Here is a 15,745-nt window from a genome sequence, read left to right as displayed (position 1 = left end):
CCCACATGCAACGGAGCAACTCAGCCCGTGCGCCACAACTACTGAGCCTGCACCGTAGAGCCCACGAGCCACAACTACTGAGCCTGCATTCTAGAGCCCACGAGCCACAACTACTGAAGCCTGTGTGCCTAGAGTCCGTGCTACGCAACAAGAGAAGCCACCACAATGAGAAGCCCGTGCACAGCAATGAAGAGTAGCCCTGGCTCGATGCAACTAGAGGAAGCCTGTGCGCAGCAACAAAGACCCAACGCAGCCTAATAATAATAATAATAATAAAAATAAATAAAACAACAAAGACTAGATGTTTCCAAAACATTATTAAAAAAAAATCTCCTGTAAAATAAATGACTCTTTTGTACCTGATGACCAATTTCCCACAAACCTTTCCCTTTGAAAATGGCTAATTACAAACTGCACTTAAAGTCACAACATAAACGAAAATCCCCACAGTACTCCTCACTAACAGAACATGTTCTGAGGCTCCAACAATACCGTGTGCGTTTGAGAAACAAACTCATTCTCTTAATGTGTGAAAATAACAATAGTTAATATTTAACATATTGATACATACTATGTGTTAGGCACAACGTGAGAGGCTTTACATACTTCATCTCTAATCCTCACAACTCCGTGAGTTAAGCATAACCACCCCCATTTTACAGATGAGGAAACTGAACTGAGGCTCATAGAGGGGTCCTGCAGCTAATAAGAGAATACAGAAGCCTCCTACATTTTCATCAGCCCTTTCTGTACATAAGGCACATGAGATCTGAAAGCATTATAGTAATTTATCAATTACCCAACAAGTTTTAGAAAATGCTATGCTGAGTAATGTATGCTATGGGTACTTTTTGTGGGGAGCTGAGGGGACTTACCCTTCAGGGTTATACTCAGGGTTTCATTTTTTAATTCTAACACACCATCCAAATTTCTTTCAGGTCCTGAATCTGTGGATCTATGTCAATTCTCTAGGTATATTAGTTATGGAATATGGAAGATCATTAAGCCATTATAGTCTTCTCAGACCCTGAAGAAATGGTCCAATACTTAGTCAAAAAACTCAGATATTTCTTCAGAACCCAAGTTTATTCTGGTAACAAGTAAGCCTCAGGACTGGGCCCGGGGTTTTAGCTCTGATTACAGACATGTCTAAAACAAATTATAGAATCCATTATTTAAGAACATATTCACCCCCCACAAAGAAGCAAGGACTGAAAAGATGAGCACTCAATCAACGCGTGAGGAAGAAGCATTCCCTCTCAAATATGACCAAATATGCCAAATTTTGTTAGCATTCCCTCTCAAATACGGCCAAATATGTCAAATTTTGTTAAGCTAGGGTGTGTCCAATTAACCTAGTCACACTGGTATCCTACTATGTTAAATATTACACAGATTTTACTGTTTCAAATATTACAAGTAGGTGGGCTGCCAGAATGACTTTAACCATCTTTTCATTATTCAAAAGTTCTTGTAATCATAGACGTTTAGGCTAAAAGCAGAGGGTTTCTTCAGAATTACAATTAGGCAAACCATAACCTCAGAGAGATATATACATACATGCATATACATACATACAAATATACACACATATATATACGAACACTTTTTTTTTTTCAGGAAAATCATATTAGAAAAATCATCTGCTATTTACTAGGCTCTCTTTGTCTTTTACTTAGTTGACTTGCTACCCCAACTATACGCGGGACCTGATGGCCTCAACAGTTTGTTTCTGCATAAGAGCAAGCTCAAAGAACAGAGGCACTCTCCTCTGCACCTAGCAACAAAAAAAGAGAGCGACGAAAAACTTCAAACACACAGGAATCTGGGGGGCAGAGCCTAAGGCTCACCCATAATGTGTGTAAATCTGATCCCCGAGGTCCGTGGCACTGACAGTCATTCAACTTTCTAATATTCCCATTGTGCTTTTTCTGGTACCACACGCAAAACGCACCACCTAACATTTCACCAACCGGTCGGAATGCCTTACTTCCTTTCTAAAAATTCTCGGGGTGCAAGGCCGGGGGTGGCGGCCGTGGCGTGGGCCGGGGAGCCTGGGGCACCGGCGCCAGCCACACGGGAGAGCAGAGCCACGCACGGCACCCGCTCCGGGCAGGCCTGCTGTGGCTGGTTCCCGAGTCCCTAGGGCTGCAAAAGCAAGCAGCAGCAGCCATGGCAGGGACTTGGGAACCTTTCCCCTGCCTCCTCCGCTAGGCCTCGAGGGGTTTGCTTTTCACATGGCCCCCGGGTGGGGGCGGTGGGCACAAGGTACTGGATGCAGATGCAGCCACAGCCGCAGCGGCGGGCCAGGCGAGCCGGGGCTCCCTCAGAACCCGACCTCCCGGCGAGGCTGGCAGCAGCAGCACCTCGGCGGGGCCCTGGCTGGAGCGCCGACCGCTCGGCGGGGAAGGCCACCTTCGCACACACCACATCTCCCCTGCCTGCCTCCTTCTCCGTTAGCGCTACCGGTTGGCGGGCGGGGGAGGGGAGCGAAGCGCGTTATTCCCGGGGAGCTGGAGGGGGGAGGGGAGGGCATCTCTTACCCGCGTTACTGAGGAGGAGGAGGAGGAGGAGGCGGCTGGAGCGCGGCGCGGCGGGGCGACGGCGGGGCTGGGTGGGTGCAAGTAAGAGTCTTACGAAAGGGAATTAACCCCATCACCAGCCCGGACACCGGCTCCAGCGGCAGCCGCGGCTGGCAAAATCCCGCCCCTTCCCACCACGCACTAGCCCCGCCTCTTCGTTCTCTCTGAGGGGCAGTAGACAAATCATAGGTTGTACATCCTCGGAGTGACATGAGGATCATCCAATCACGCCTGAACAAACTGCCTTCTCTCCACCCCTTCATCTCCTCCCGGGCCGCGGGAGAGCCGAGCCAAGTCTTTCTCCACCCACAAGGGAAAAAGAGCCAATCGGCTGTAAGTATCCGCCCTTGAAGGACGCAAAGGACAACCAATGATAAACCTCAGAGGACAGCCATTTTGCCCACTTGTAAAAGAGCCACCTTTTCCCACGAGTCGGAGCCCGAGGTGGGGGAGTTCTGGAAGTTTTTACTGACCTGAAGGTATTGGAAAGACAACCAGATTTTCTCAAGGAGTATTTATATTGCTTTATAGGAGTAAAGGAAAAATTTCGTCCTCCATGTGGTGGGAAGTGGGGAATGCTGCTTCAGGACTTGGCTCCTCCCCTCAGCGGTAACAGGCTCTAAGCCGAACACCTGGTTCTCCAGCCTCAGCGAGGAAAGGCGGGGTGATTGCCCTCTTCGGCTTGCAGCCGACTACAGTTCCCAACGTGCTTTGCCACCGCCCATTTCATCTCCTCCGTTTGCTTCCCGCGAGGCCTGACGGGAATTGTAGTTCCTGGGAGGTACCCACGCCGCCTCATTGGCCAATGAGAAAGGACAAACTTTTGAATGATCTGGAGTTTGGGGCGGGGAACTAGTCGCAGGGCTGTGGTGAAGCCTTTTCACCAACCTAGCAGAAGAGAGAAGGATTAGAAGCGAAAGGTAGTCGAGGAAGAGTTTTCTAAGAACGCCGTAGGAGTTTTAGATTCCTGATATTTACACTCTCTTACTTTCAGTTTGTCCCTTTGAAGTGACTTCCGCTTTGCGGCGGACACAGGCCAAACCTGTGGCGGGAGTTGGAGATTCTGCAGCGAATACACCAGGTGTGGCCGTCTGGGAGTGGCGTGGCGGGCAAGTTGGTAGTTTCTTAACGTGAGAGATAGGAAGCTGAATGGAATTTAATTGCATTTTAGTTAAGAGTGGGTGAAATGGGATGGGGGGAGGGTATCTCCCAAGTCCAGAATGCCATGCTGCACCGCACTCTTCACTCCCCGAGTCTCGCTTGTTTTGTCTTTTGAGTTGCTCAGGATTAGATTGCACCCATATATTTGTAGAGGGTGCCTCTAAAACCTTCACGTCTTCAGTTTGACTGAAAGGAACCGGCTTAAAAATTCTGAGCTAACTCCTCGCACTCTTACAAACCAACTTCTAAAGTCTGGTTCGAAGGAGAAACGCTACATACAGAAGGGCTCATGATTGATGAGAATGGTCCCATTCTTTTTTTTTTTTTTTATGCAAAGCATACATTAAACAAGTGTCGATAGGGTGCCAACTATAGTACACGGAGGAATACAGATGATTAGAAAGAGGTTGGAGCCAAAAGCCTAACAAGCTTAGCACGTTAGGCCCGGGTTTATGCCCCCTGTCGGGGGACAAAGTTGAATGTGTTTTTACTGTTGGACGTTCCCTTTGAGGTTGTTTGGGAAACTCATTGAACAAAAGAGATGCAGAAGGTGTTATCAGGAAAGGCCTTCCCTCCCCAAACCTGATGGCTCTCATTTTAAACTCTTTTTCCTATCATTTTGACTGAGACTTTCTCAGATAAATTCTAACTCAATTTTCCCGGCGGTTTCACTAAGACTTTCTTTTAGAAATCATCTTGTAAATATTTATTGAGCACTTATACTGTATTAGGCACTATGCCAGACTTTGCGGGGAGAGCAGTGCCAAAAAGACAGGCTTCTTGTCCAAAAGTAGTGAGGAAAACAGGCCAAACAAAATGAATCGTAGTGTTACTTGTTCTTCTAATCTCTCTCTAAGTCAAATCTTCGTTAGTCATGTTTTGTAGTTACTTTTTCCATTCTACCTGTGGACTGAAATAAGCATATTTTCTTTATTTTTTTAAAATTGAAGCACTGTTAAGTCTGTGTTCGATACTCATGAGTCGTGTTTATGCATCAACTAGATGGTAAATTTTATGTTGTAATCCTTCTAGATATAGGAATGTAATCATACCTTTCAGCCACAAAGAAAGTGTTGACTCTTGCTTTTTAATGCAGCTGGGAATTTCATATAATTAAGCAGAAGAGTCTTTTATAGATGCTTATTTTTTTTTGTCGTGAGGGCTTCTAGTGTAAATCAAGTCAATAAATAGTAATGGCCATCATTTTATTGAGTGTTTCCTCTGAGCCAGGAATGGTGTTAAGTGCTTTTAGCACATGTTCCCTTCAGCAATCTGCAAATATTATTCTGTGATGTTTTATACTTGAAGAAGTTGGAGTTCAGTGAAGTTCAATAAGACTTAAAAAAATTTTTTTTTATTGCGGTACAGTTGATTTAAAATGTTGTGTTCGTTTCTACTGTATAGCACAGTGAATCAGTTATACATATACATATATCCACTCTTTTTTAGTTTCCTTCCCCATATAGGTCATTACAGAGTATTTAGTAGAGTTCCCTGTGCTATACAGTAGGTCCTGATTAGTTTTCTATTTTATATATAGTGGTGTGTATGTCAATCCTAATCTCCCAGTTTATCCCTCCCCACCCTGAATAAGACTTTAAGGCCTTGATTAGAAAATTTTGGAGCTGAGATTCATATCCAGATCTGTCTCATTCCTGAGCTCTTAACCACTGCTGATTCCTGCCTCTCAAATATTTATTGATCCCCCAATATGTGCCAAGCATATAGTGAGAAATGTGAAATTCCATCCTCGGATTCTGGAACCGGTGGTGGCAGTCACTTCCTCTTTTGAGCTATCCTTTGGCATCACATAATACATACTCACTGTATTTAAAACCACAGGAAAATATTTAAAAAAAAGTAATCTGTATTCCTATTACCCAGAGATACGACTATTAAACCTTGCTGAGTATCCTTACAGGTCTCTAATAGGTACAGACATGCATATGAATAGTATAATACTACTTTGCTCTTTTAAAAAAAAATTTTTATTTATTTGGCTGTGCTGGGTCTTAGTTGCAGCATTCAGGATCTTCATTGCCTTGTGAGGGATCTTTATTGCATCCTGCAGGATCTAGTTCCCTGACCAAGGATCGAACCCGTGTCCTCTGCATTGTGAGTGTGGAGTCTTAACCGCTGGACAACCAGGGAAGTCCCCTACATTGCTCTTTTTTTTTTAAAAATAATTTATTTTATTTATTTATTTATTTTTGGCTGCGTTGGGTCTTCGTTGCGGTGCGCGGGCTCCTCGTTGCAGTGGCTTCTCTTGTTGCAGAGCACAGGCTCTAGGCGCACGGGCTTCAGTAATTGTGGCTCGTGGGCTCAGTAGTTGTGGCACACGGGCTCTAGAACACAGGCTCAGTAGTTGTGGTGCATGGGCTTAGTTGCTCCGCAGCATGTGGCATCCTCCCAGACCAGGGCTCGAACCCGTGTCCCCTGCATTGGCAGGCAGGCTCTCAACCACTGCGCCACCAGGGAAGCCCCCACCATATTTTATTTATCCATTCATCTGCCAGTGAACATTTAGGTTGCTTCCACTTCTTGGCTATTGTTAATAATGCTGCACTGAATGGGTGCGAACATCTCTTCAAGATCTGTTTTTAGTTCTTTTGGATATAGGTGTTCTTTCGGATATATATGTATGTATACTTCTGGATATATATATATATATATATATATATATATATATATATATATATATACACACACACGTATTATTTACTTATTTTTGGCTGTGTTGGGTCTCCTCTGCTGTGCGTGGGCTTTCTCTAGTTGCGGTGAGCGGGGGCTACTGTTCGTTGTGGTGTGCGGGCTTCTCATTGTGGTGGCTTCTCTTGTTGTGGAGCATGGGCTCTAGGCACGCGGGCTTCAGTAGTTGTGGCACGAGGGCTCAGTAGTCGTAGCTCACAGGCTCTTGAGCGCAGGCTCAGTAGTTGTGGCACACAGGCTTAGTTGCTCCGTGGCATGTGGGATCTTCCCGGACCAGGGATAGGACCCGTGTCTCCTGCATTGGCAGGTGGATTCTTAACCACTGTGCCACCAGGGAAGTCCCAATATATACATGTATATACATGTACACATACATGTATATGTATACTTCTGGGTATGTATATACATGTATGTATACCGAGAAGTAGGATTGCTGGGTCAATTATTAACTTTTAAAAGCAATGCTGTCATGAACACCATTTTTGTATGCTTGCCTGATTATCCCTTAAATCTAACTTTTTAGAAATAGTATTATTTAGTGTTATTTATTAATACAGTACTCTATAATTCCTAAATTGCTCTACAGAAAGGTTTTGCCTATTTTCTTTCCTAACAGTGTGTGAGAGCACCTGTTTCCCATCTTTTGTTCTATCCAGTCTGATTGTAAAAAGTGATCCCTCATTTATTTAATTCTGTCTAGTTGAATTCTGTTGATGTTGAGCATCTTTTATGTGTATATTGTCCATTGTTGTCTACTCTTTTGAGTAGACTGTTGTTATCTATCATAGTCCCTTAGTAATTTTAAAGAAATTACTTAAGTTTTTAACTCCTTGTCATGTATTTCGCCTTTACTCCTTGAGTGACCTTGGGCAGATTACTTTATCAAGTGTCTTTTTTTCCTTATCTGTAAAATTGAGATAAAAGAAGCCACAGGCCGGGGCTTCCCTGGTGGCGCAGTGGTTGAGAATCTGCCTGCTAATGCAGGGTACACGGGTTCAAGCCCTGGTCTGGGAAGATCCCACATGCCACGGAGCAACTAAGCCCGTGAGCCACAACTACTGAGCATGCGCGTCTGGAGCCTGTGCTCCGCAACAAGAGAGGCCACGATAGTGAGAGGCCCGCGCACCGTGATGAAGAGTGGCCCCCGCTTGCAACTGGAGAAAGCCCTCGCACAGAAACAAAGACCCAACACAGCCAAAAATAAATAAATTAATTAATTTAAAAAAAAGTGACATTCTTAAAAAAAAAAAAGTCACAGGCCATTGTGAGGCTTAAATGACTTAATATATGTAAAACACTTGAAATAGTGACTGGTACTTAGTAAGTGTAGGTTGGGTTTTGTTAATATTGTTTCTGTTGACCTGGTTGATGCTAGAGTACTGAAGTAAAACAGCGATAAACAGGACGTTTGTGGTCCTTGATTTTACGAAGGCATTCTAATAGGAGGGAGTAAACAGATGAAAATAATTGTCAATCACAGTTAAGTGCTTAAAGGAAACGAATTGGTATTGAGGAAAATGTAGGAGAGTCCAATTGGGAACTACTGCAGTATTCCAGTTGAGCACTGATGGCTTGGGGTTGGTGATGGCAATGGAACTGGAAAGAAATGAATGGATTTGAGATATATTTGGGGAATAATTAATAATAAGTGGATATAATTTGGTGGTTAAGAAGCAGAAATCAAGAATGAACTCAGGTTGCTGGTTTGAGTAACTTGCAGGGTTGCACTGTTGCTGAGAGATTTGGTCAGGGAACACACAATTTGATAGAGAAATCAAGACTTTGGTTTTGGACATTTAGGCTAGAAGTGTCTATGTGTATGGTCAGGCCACTTAAGATGGTTGTTTTCTTGCTCTCTGTACGTCTCCTGCTCCATCCCTGCATGCTTCGCCTACACCCAACTCACCTGACTGACATTCCTGTAAGTATTTCCCCCAGGCCCCAGCTAGTGATTGTTCTTATCAAAGGGGCAGTGAGAGGCATGCCCCACTACTGGTTTCCCTGGTAACTAATGCCCCCACCTGCGTCAATTCCCCTATAACTGGTAATCTCTCCTAACCCCTGGGAGCGAATACTGCCACCTTGTCCTGCCCGCCTTGCACCGCGCACGGTTGGGTATTGCTCCAGGACCCTGCTTCAGACGTGTAAACTCCCCCATCCAGTAAACCACTGATGTCTCTGTTGCTGACTCCAGGCTCTTTCTTCGGTCTTAAAGCTGGGCAAGTGCAGGCCTTGGAGGCCTGCCGGGTGCAGCCCAACACTTTAAGATTTTCAAAATGTCAGGTAGGTAATTAGATGTAGGATGTAGCTCTGAAGCTAAAGAGATTATAAATTGTACTACCCGGACTATTTGTGGTAGCCTTTGAAAAGGTTGTCCCTGTCCCCACATCCATTCTTCCAAATTTGACAAGGTAATCTTTGTAAAGTAGCAACTTGGTTAAACTCTAGAAAAGGCTCCCAATTTCTTACAGACTGAAGTCCAAACTCTTTTTAGCATGGCTAAAGAGAGAACCTCTCTTTGGTTCTCTCATATGAGAACCTCCCTGACCTGACCTGTTTTTACTTCTTTACCACTTATCACAAAGCATCTTATTTTTTAGCCATACTAAACTGCTTAGTATTTTCTGAAACTGTGGTATTGGAAATATGGCTTCTTCCTCCCTAGAATATCCTTATGTTGATTCTCCACCGGCAAACTCCATTCTTCCTTCAAGTTTCAATTTAAGAGTTACATCAAATATTTAAATAAGGTGTACTATGTTCCAAGCATTTTTTCTCCTAACTGAAGCCTTCTTTGATTGCTTGCTACCTTACAGGATTCAACACTCCCACTTATGTGTGGTATTCTTATGCATACTTCTTTCATAAGCGCTTATTGCATTGTGTTGCGATTATTTGTTTATAACTCTTATTTTCATCTTAGATTTAGCTGGAAGGTAGGCTACAATGACACAAATTCATCTTTATTTACCTGGTACCCTCTGCGATTCCTAGTAGATGCCTAGTACGTAATAGACACTCAATAATTACTTGTTGAATGAGTGATTTTAAGAGGCAGTGTTGCATAATAGCAAAAATTCAGACTTTTACGTTACTAACTGGTGATAACTTATTTAATATCTCTGAACCTCAATTTTCTTGTCCTTAATGTGAGGATAATGTTACTTATCTTTCTGAGTTGTTTTGGGAATTACAGGAGATTTCCTAAAATTTCCCAGTGTACTGCCTCACAGAAAGAGGTCAGTCAATAAGTGGGAGTTATTTTATCATTATTCTAAAATCAGTTGCCTGTAGAATGAAAGGCTCTAGGGTCCTTGCTTTTTTTCTTATTTATTTTTTCCCTTTTATTTATTTTTTAATTGGGGTATAGTTGTTTTACGATGTTGTGTTTCTACTGTACAGCGAAGTGGAGTTCCCTGTGCTATACAGCAGATTCTTTTTTTTTTTTAATTTAATTTTATTTATTTTATATACAGCAGGTTCTTATTAGTTGTCTATTTTATACATATTAGTGTATATATGTCAATCCCAATCTCCCAATTCATCCCACCACTACCACCCCCGCCCCACCAGTTTGCCCCCTTGTTGTCCAGATGTTCTCTACATCTGTGTCTCCGTTTCTCCCTGCAAGCCAGTTCATCTGTACCATTTTTCTAGGTTCCACATATATGCGTTAATATACGATATTTGTTTTTCTCTTTCTGACTTACTTCACTCTGTATGACAGTCTCTAGATCCATCCACGTCTCTACAAATGGCCCAATTTCATTCCTTTTTGTGGCTGAGTAATATTCCATTGTATATATGTACCACATCTTCTTTATCCATTCGTCTGTCGATGGGCATTGAGGTTGCTTCCATGACCTGGCTATTGTAAATAGTGCTGCAGTGAACATTGGGGTGCATGTGTCTTTTTGAATTATGGTTTTCTCTGGGTATATGCCCAGTATTGGGATTGCTGGGTCACATGATAATTCTATTTTTAGTTTTTTAAGGAACCTCCATATTGTTCTCCATAGTGGCTGTATCCATTTACATTCCCACCAACAGTGCAAGAGGGTTCCCATTTCTCCACACCCTCGCCAGCATGTGTTGTTGGTAGATTTTCTGATAATGCCCATTCTACCTGGTGTGAGGTGATACCTCATTGTAGTTTTGATTTACATTTCTCTAATAATTAGTGATGTTGAGCAGCTTTTCATGTGCTTCTTGGCCATCTGTATGTTTTTGGAGAAATGTCTATTTAGGTCTTCTGCCCATTTTAGGATTGGGTTGTTTGTTTTTTAATATTGAGCTGCATGAGCTGTTTATATATTTTGGAGATTAATCCTTTGTCCGTTGATTCGTTTGCAAATATTTTCTCCCATTCTTAGGGTTTTCTTTTCGTCTTGTTTGTAGTTTTCTGTGAGCAGACAAGCCTCTTGGGTTGGTGAGTGCTGGTCAGCACTGATCCTCTGTGCGGGAATCTCTCCGCTTTGCCCTCCGCACCCCTGTTGCTGTGCTCTCCTCCGTGGCTCCGAAGCTTCCCCCCTCTGTCGCCTGCGCCTGCGAAGGGCTTTCCTAGTGTGTGGAAACCTTTTTCTTTCACAGCTCCCTCCCATTGGTGCATGTCCCATCCCTATTCTTTTGTCTCTGTTTTTTCTTTTTTCTTTTGCCCTACCCAGGTACCTGGGGAGTTTCTTGCCTTTTGGGAGGTCTGAGGTCTTCTGTCAGCATTCAGTAGGTGTTCTGCAGGAGTTGTTCCACACGTAGATGTATTTCTGATGTATTTGTGGGGAGGAAGGTGATCTCCAAGTCTTACTCTTCTGCCATCTTGAAGCTCCCTCTGCTGGAAGACGTTTAATCACATTTTCAATTTCATTCCTTTTGATTGGTCTGTTCATATTTTCTACTTCTTCCTGGTTCAGTCTTGGAAGGTTATACCTTTCTAAGAGTTTGTCCATTTCTTCTAGGCATGGAGTTGCTTGTAGTAGTCTCATATGATGCTTTGTATTTCTGCTGTCTCTGTTGTAACTTCTCCTTTTTCATTTCTAATTTTATTGATTTGAGTCCTCGCCCTCTTTTTCTTGATGAGTCTGGCTAAAGGTTTATCAATTTTGTTTATCTTCTCAAAGAACCAGCTTTTAGTTTTGTTGGTCTTTGCTATTGTTTTTTTTTGTTTCTATTTCATTTATTTCTGCTCTGATCTTTGATTTCTTTCCTTCTACTAACTTTGGGTTTTGTTCTTTTTTCTCTAGTTCCTTTAGGTGTAAGTTTAGATTATTTGTTTGAGATTTTTCTTGTTTCTTGAGGTAGCCTTTTATTGCTATAAACTTCCCTCTTAGAACTGCTTTTGCTGCATCCCATAGTTTTTGGATCATCGTGTTTTCATTGTAATTTGTCTCTAGGTATTTTTTGATTTCCTCTTTCATTTCTTCAGTGATCTCTTGGTTATTTAGTAACGTATTGTTTAGCCTCCATGTGTTTGTGTTTTTTACGTGTTTTTCCCTCTTATTGATTTCTAATCTCATAGCATTGTAGTCGGAAAAGATGCTTGACATAATTTCAGTTTTCTTAAATTTACCAAGGCTTTATTTGTGACCCAAGATGTGATCTATCCTGGAGAATGTTCCGTGTTCACTTGAGATATGTATGTTCCTATTTCCATTTTCTTAATTGTTATGGGTTTGTTTTTGTAGGTCCTTTTCTTCTCTTGTGTTTCCCACTTAGAGAAGTTCTTTTAGCATTTTTCGTAGAGCTGGTTTGCTGGTGCTGAATTCTCTTAGCTTTTGATTGACTGTAAAGCTTTTGATTTCCCCATCGAATCTGAATGAGATCCTTGCTGGGTAGAGTAATCTTGGTTGTAGGTTCTTCCCTTTCATCACTTTAAATGTATCGTGCCACTCCCTTCTGGCTTGTTGAGTTTCTGCTGAGTAATCAGTTGTTACCTTATGGGAGTTCCCTTGTATGTTGTCATTTTTGCCTTGTTGCTTTCAATAATTTTTCTTTGTCTTTAATTTTTGTCAATTTGATTAGTATGTGTCTTGGCATGTTTCTCCTTGGGTTTATCCTGTCTGGGGCTCTCTGCATTTCCTGGACCTGGGTGGCTATTTCCTTTCCCATGTTAGGGAAGTTTTCGACTATAATCTCTTCAAATATTTTCTCTGGTCCTTTCTCTCTCTCTTCTTCTGGGACCCCTATAATGCAAATATTGTTGCATTTAATGTTGTCCCAGAGGTCTCTTAGGCTGTCTTCATTTCTTTTCTTTCTTTTTCCATTATTCTGTTCCGCAACAGTGAATTCCACCATTCTGTCTTCCAGGTCACTTATCTGTTCTTCTGCCTCAGCTATTCTGCTATTGATTCCTTCTAGTGTAGTTTTCATTTCAGTTATTGTATTGTTCATTTCTTTTTGTTTGTTCTTTAGTTCTTCTAGGTGTTTGTTCTTTAATTCTTCTAGGTCTTTGTAAAATATGTCTTGTATCTTATCGATCTTTGCCTCCATTGTTTTTCCGAGGTCCTGGATCATCTTCACTATCATTATTCTGATTTATTTTTCTGGAAGGTTGCCTATGTCCACTTCATTTAGTTGTTTTTCTATGGTTTTATCTTGTTCCTTCATCTGGTGCAAAGTCCTCTGCCTTTTTATTTTGTCTATCTTTCTGTGAATGTGGTTTTCCTTCCACAGGCTGCAGAATTGTAGTTCTTCTTGCTTCTGTTGTCTGCCCTCTCCAGCAGGTTCTTACTAGTTATCTATTTTATACATATTAGTGTATATATGTCAATCCCAGTGTCCCAATTCATCCCACCCCCACACCCGCCTGTCCTTGCTTTTAAAATAATTAGATATTAGATATGGCAGGGTTTTTTAAAGCCACATTAGTGATTTCTAAAACATTATATAATTTTATAATTTACTGAAATTGATCTTTTATCATTTTAGAATATTCAATTTTACTAACAAAACGTGATTTTAATTTACCAAATTTGGTTTGTAGCTTACTGACTGACATTCCATAAATATAGCTATATCAGATAAAACATGTAAGCCGAGTGTATACTGTTATGTAAGCATGAAGTATGTTAAGATAGGAAATAGGTACATTTACAAGTCCTGATCAAATCTGAATAGTTTCTAAGACTGAGTATATGATTTTGTGTGTAATCACTGAAGATATTTGAGTAGGTAAGAGACACCTTCATTGACTACCTTTTTTTTTTTTAATTCTTTTTTTTTTTTAATTAACTAATTAATTAATTAATTTATTTTTGGCTGTGTTGGGTCTTCATTTCTGTGCAAGGGCTTTTCTAGTTGTGGCAAGTGGGGGGCCACTCTTCATCACGGTGCGTGGGCCTCTCACTGTCGTGGCCTCTCTTGTTGCGGAGCACAGGCTCCAGACGCGCAGGCTCAGTAGTTGTGGCTCACGGGCCCAGTTGCTCCGCGGCATGTGGGATCTTCCCAGACATTGGCAGGCAGATTCTCAACCACTGCGCCACCAGGGAAGCCCGATTGACTACCTTTTTAAACTCATAATCAAACTGTTGTTGTTGTTAGTCTGTGTGTAACTGAGCAGGACGCTATGGGGCCTTCCTGGGACAGACAGCTCCCTCATATCCTCTGCTTTAGCTCCTCTATGAAGTATCTAGATAATAGTGTCTGATACATGTTTCCTGAGTGGTTTTACAGGTGCTAAAACCCCCAACAAATGGAAGAAATTAAATACTTGATGACCATGAGTACATCGCCCCCGGCCTATAGGTGCCTAAGGATTGATAATGTTAACCCCTGTGACACCGCCCTGTTACTTCACCTCAACCAATCAGAGATCTCTGTACATGAGCTGATCACATGCCCTGGGATGCCCCTCCCTCAGTGTGCCTTTAAAAATGCTTTGCTGAAACCCATGGGGATTTCAGGTGTTTTGAGCACTAGTTGCCCTGGACTACTTGCTTGATGTCCTACAGTAAATGCCATGCTTTCCTTCACCACAACCTGGTGCCAGTAGATTGGCTTTACTGCATGTCAGCATGTGGACCCAAGGTTGGTTCGGTAACTTGTGGTTTCTGGATCCATGTACTTCAGAGCAGAGGTGTCCAGTAGACCTCCATATTCACCATTTGTGGGAACTAGCAATTTATTCAAGCTAAATTTGTATTTCCAATAAGGAACTTGGAATTACTTATGTTAATGCTTGGTTACCTCTGTACTTACTTAACTTGGGAAAGGTATTTATTGGGGTTACTAGCTTCTAGTCCTCCTCCCTCACCTCTGAACACCTGCTTCCTATTATCAGTGGATGGGAGAAGAGAAGGAGTGAGTAATCAAATCTTTTGTCATAGGTCACCCAAGATTTAAGATATTTTATTTTTACAACATTTACTTGTGTCTATGTAGCTAAGTTGCCATAGTAATTAGGATCATTTCCACTAACAATTTTTGTTTTACTAGGATGAATTTATAAATTATCTAGATTAACTGAACTTGTTTTTAAGTTGAACAGAAGATTTGCTTGTTACTATGTATTAGGAAGAATTTTCCATAGTAGGCCTCGTTTCTAGCTTAGAACTTTCTATGGTATTCTAATACCCTAATAGCCTAATGTGGGGCCTTCATCCATATATAATAAACTACCCCCTCTAATCTTAATCACTTTGCAAACTGTGTCCCCATTTTCCCTGCTATAACTTGAACTTGGCTTACTGTCTTTCTGTCTACCTACATTCTGACTTCTACGTTCGAATGTGCAGCCCAGCTGATGCAACATGTTACTTTCTTAGTTCCTCGACTGCCATATCTCCTGTGAACTTTATTTCCACACTGGTTCAGCCATGTACTCCAGTGGTCCCACCTTATACTTTTCATCTCTAGGAACTATTCTACCTCTAGACTGTCTAATCACGGTCCCCTGTCCTTTGAAGTTTTAATATTACGAATAATATTGGGTGTATAGTGCCAGGTACTGCTCTAGGTGCATGGAATACACTAGGAAACAAAACAGACAGAAATGTCTGCTCTTAGGAAACTTATGCCTTAGTGGGGAGAGACAGACAATAAACAAAACCCATAATAAGTATGTAATTATATAGTGTTTTACAAGTTGATGAATGCTATCAGGAAAAAAAAAGTAGAGCAGGGAAGATATAAAAGGGAGTTCAATTTTCTTCTTTTTTAAAAATTTTTAACTTTTATTCTGAAAAAACTTAAGACTTATTAGAAGGTCACAAGTATTGTGCAAAGGACTCCCATATGCCATTGACTCAGAATCAAATACTGTTAATATTTTGCCACATTTACTTTAAAATTCTCTCTCAAAA

General features: G+C 41.7%; 1 protein-coding gene across 12 annotated transcripts in view; it reads left to right on the top strand.

The window, feature by feature from the left end:
• Positions 1–3,012: 3,012 nt before the first annotated feature.
• Positions 3,013–15,745, top strand: part of ZRANB3 (zinc finger RANBP2-type containing 3) — a gene marked incomplete at its 3' end in the record, with an annotated part of 251,504 nt that continues 238,771 nt past the window's right edge. For 5 of the 12 annotated variants that reach the window (XM_082465817.1, XM_082465818.1, XM_082465807.1 and 2 more), the window contains exon 1: positions 3,068–3,663. The other 7 variants (XM_082465815.1, XM_082465812.1, XM_082465813.1 and 4 more) reach the window with 7 other exon arrangements.

Source organism: Balaenoptera physalus (genome assembly GCF_965194825.1).
Source record: "Balaenoptera physalus genome assembly, chromosome: 6".
NCBI classification, from domain to species: Eukaryota; Metazoa; Chordata; class Mammalia; order Artiodactyla; family Balaenopteridae; genus Balaenoptera; species Balaenoptera physalus.
This window is presented reverse-complemented; position numbering and strand designations above follow the sequence as displayed.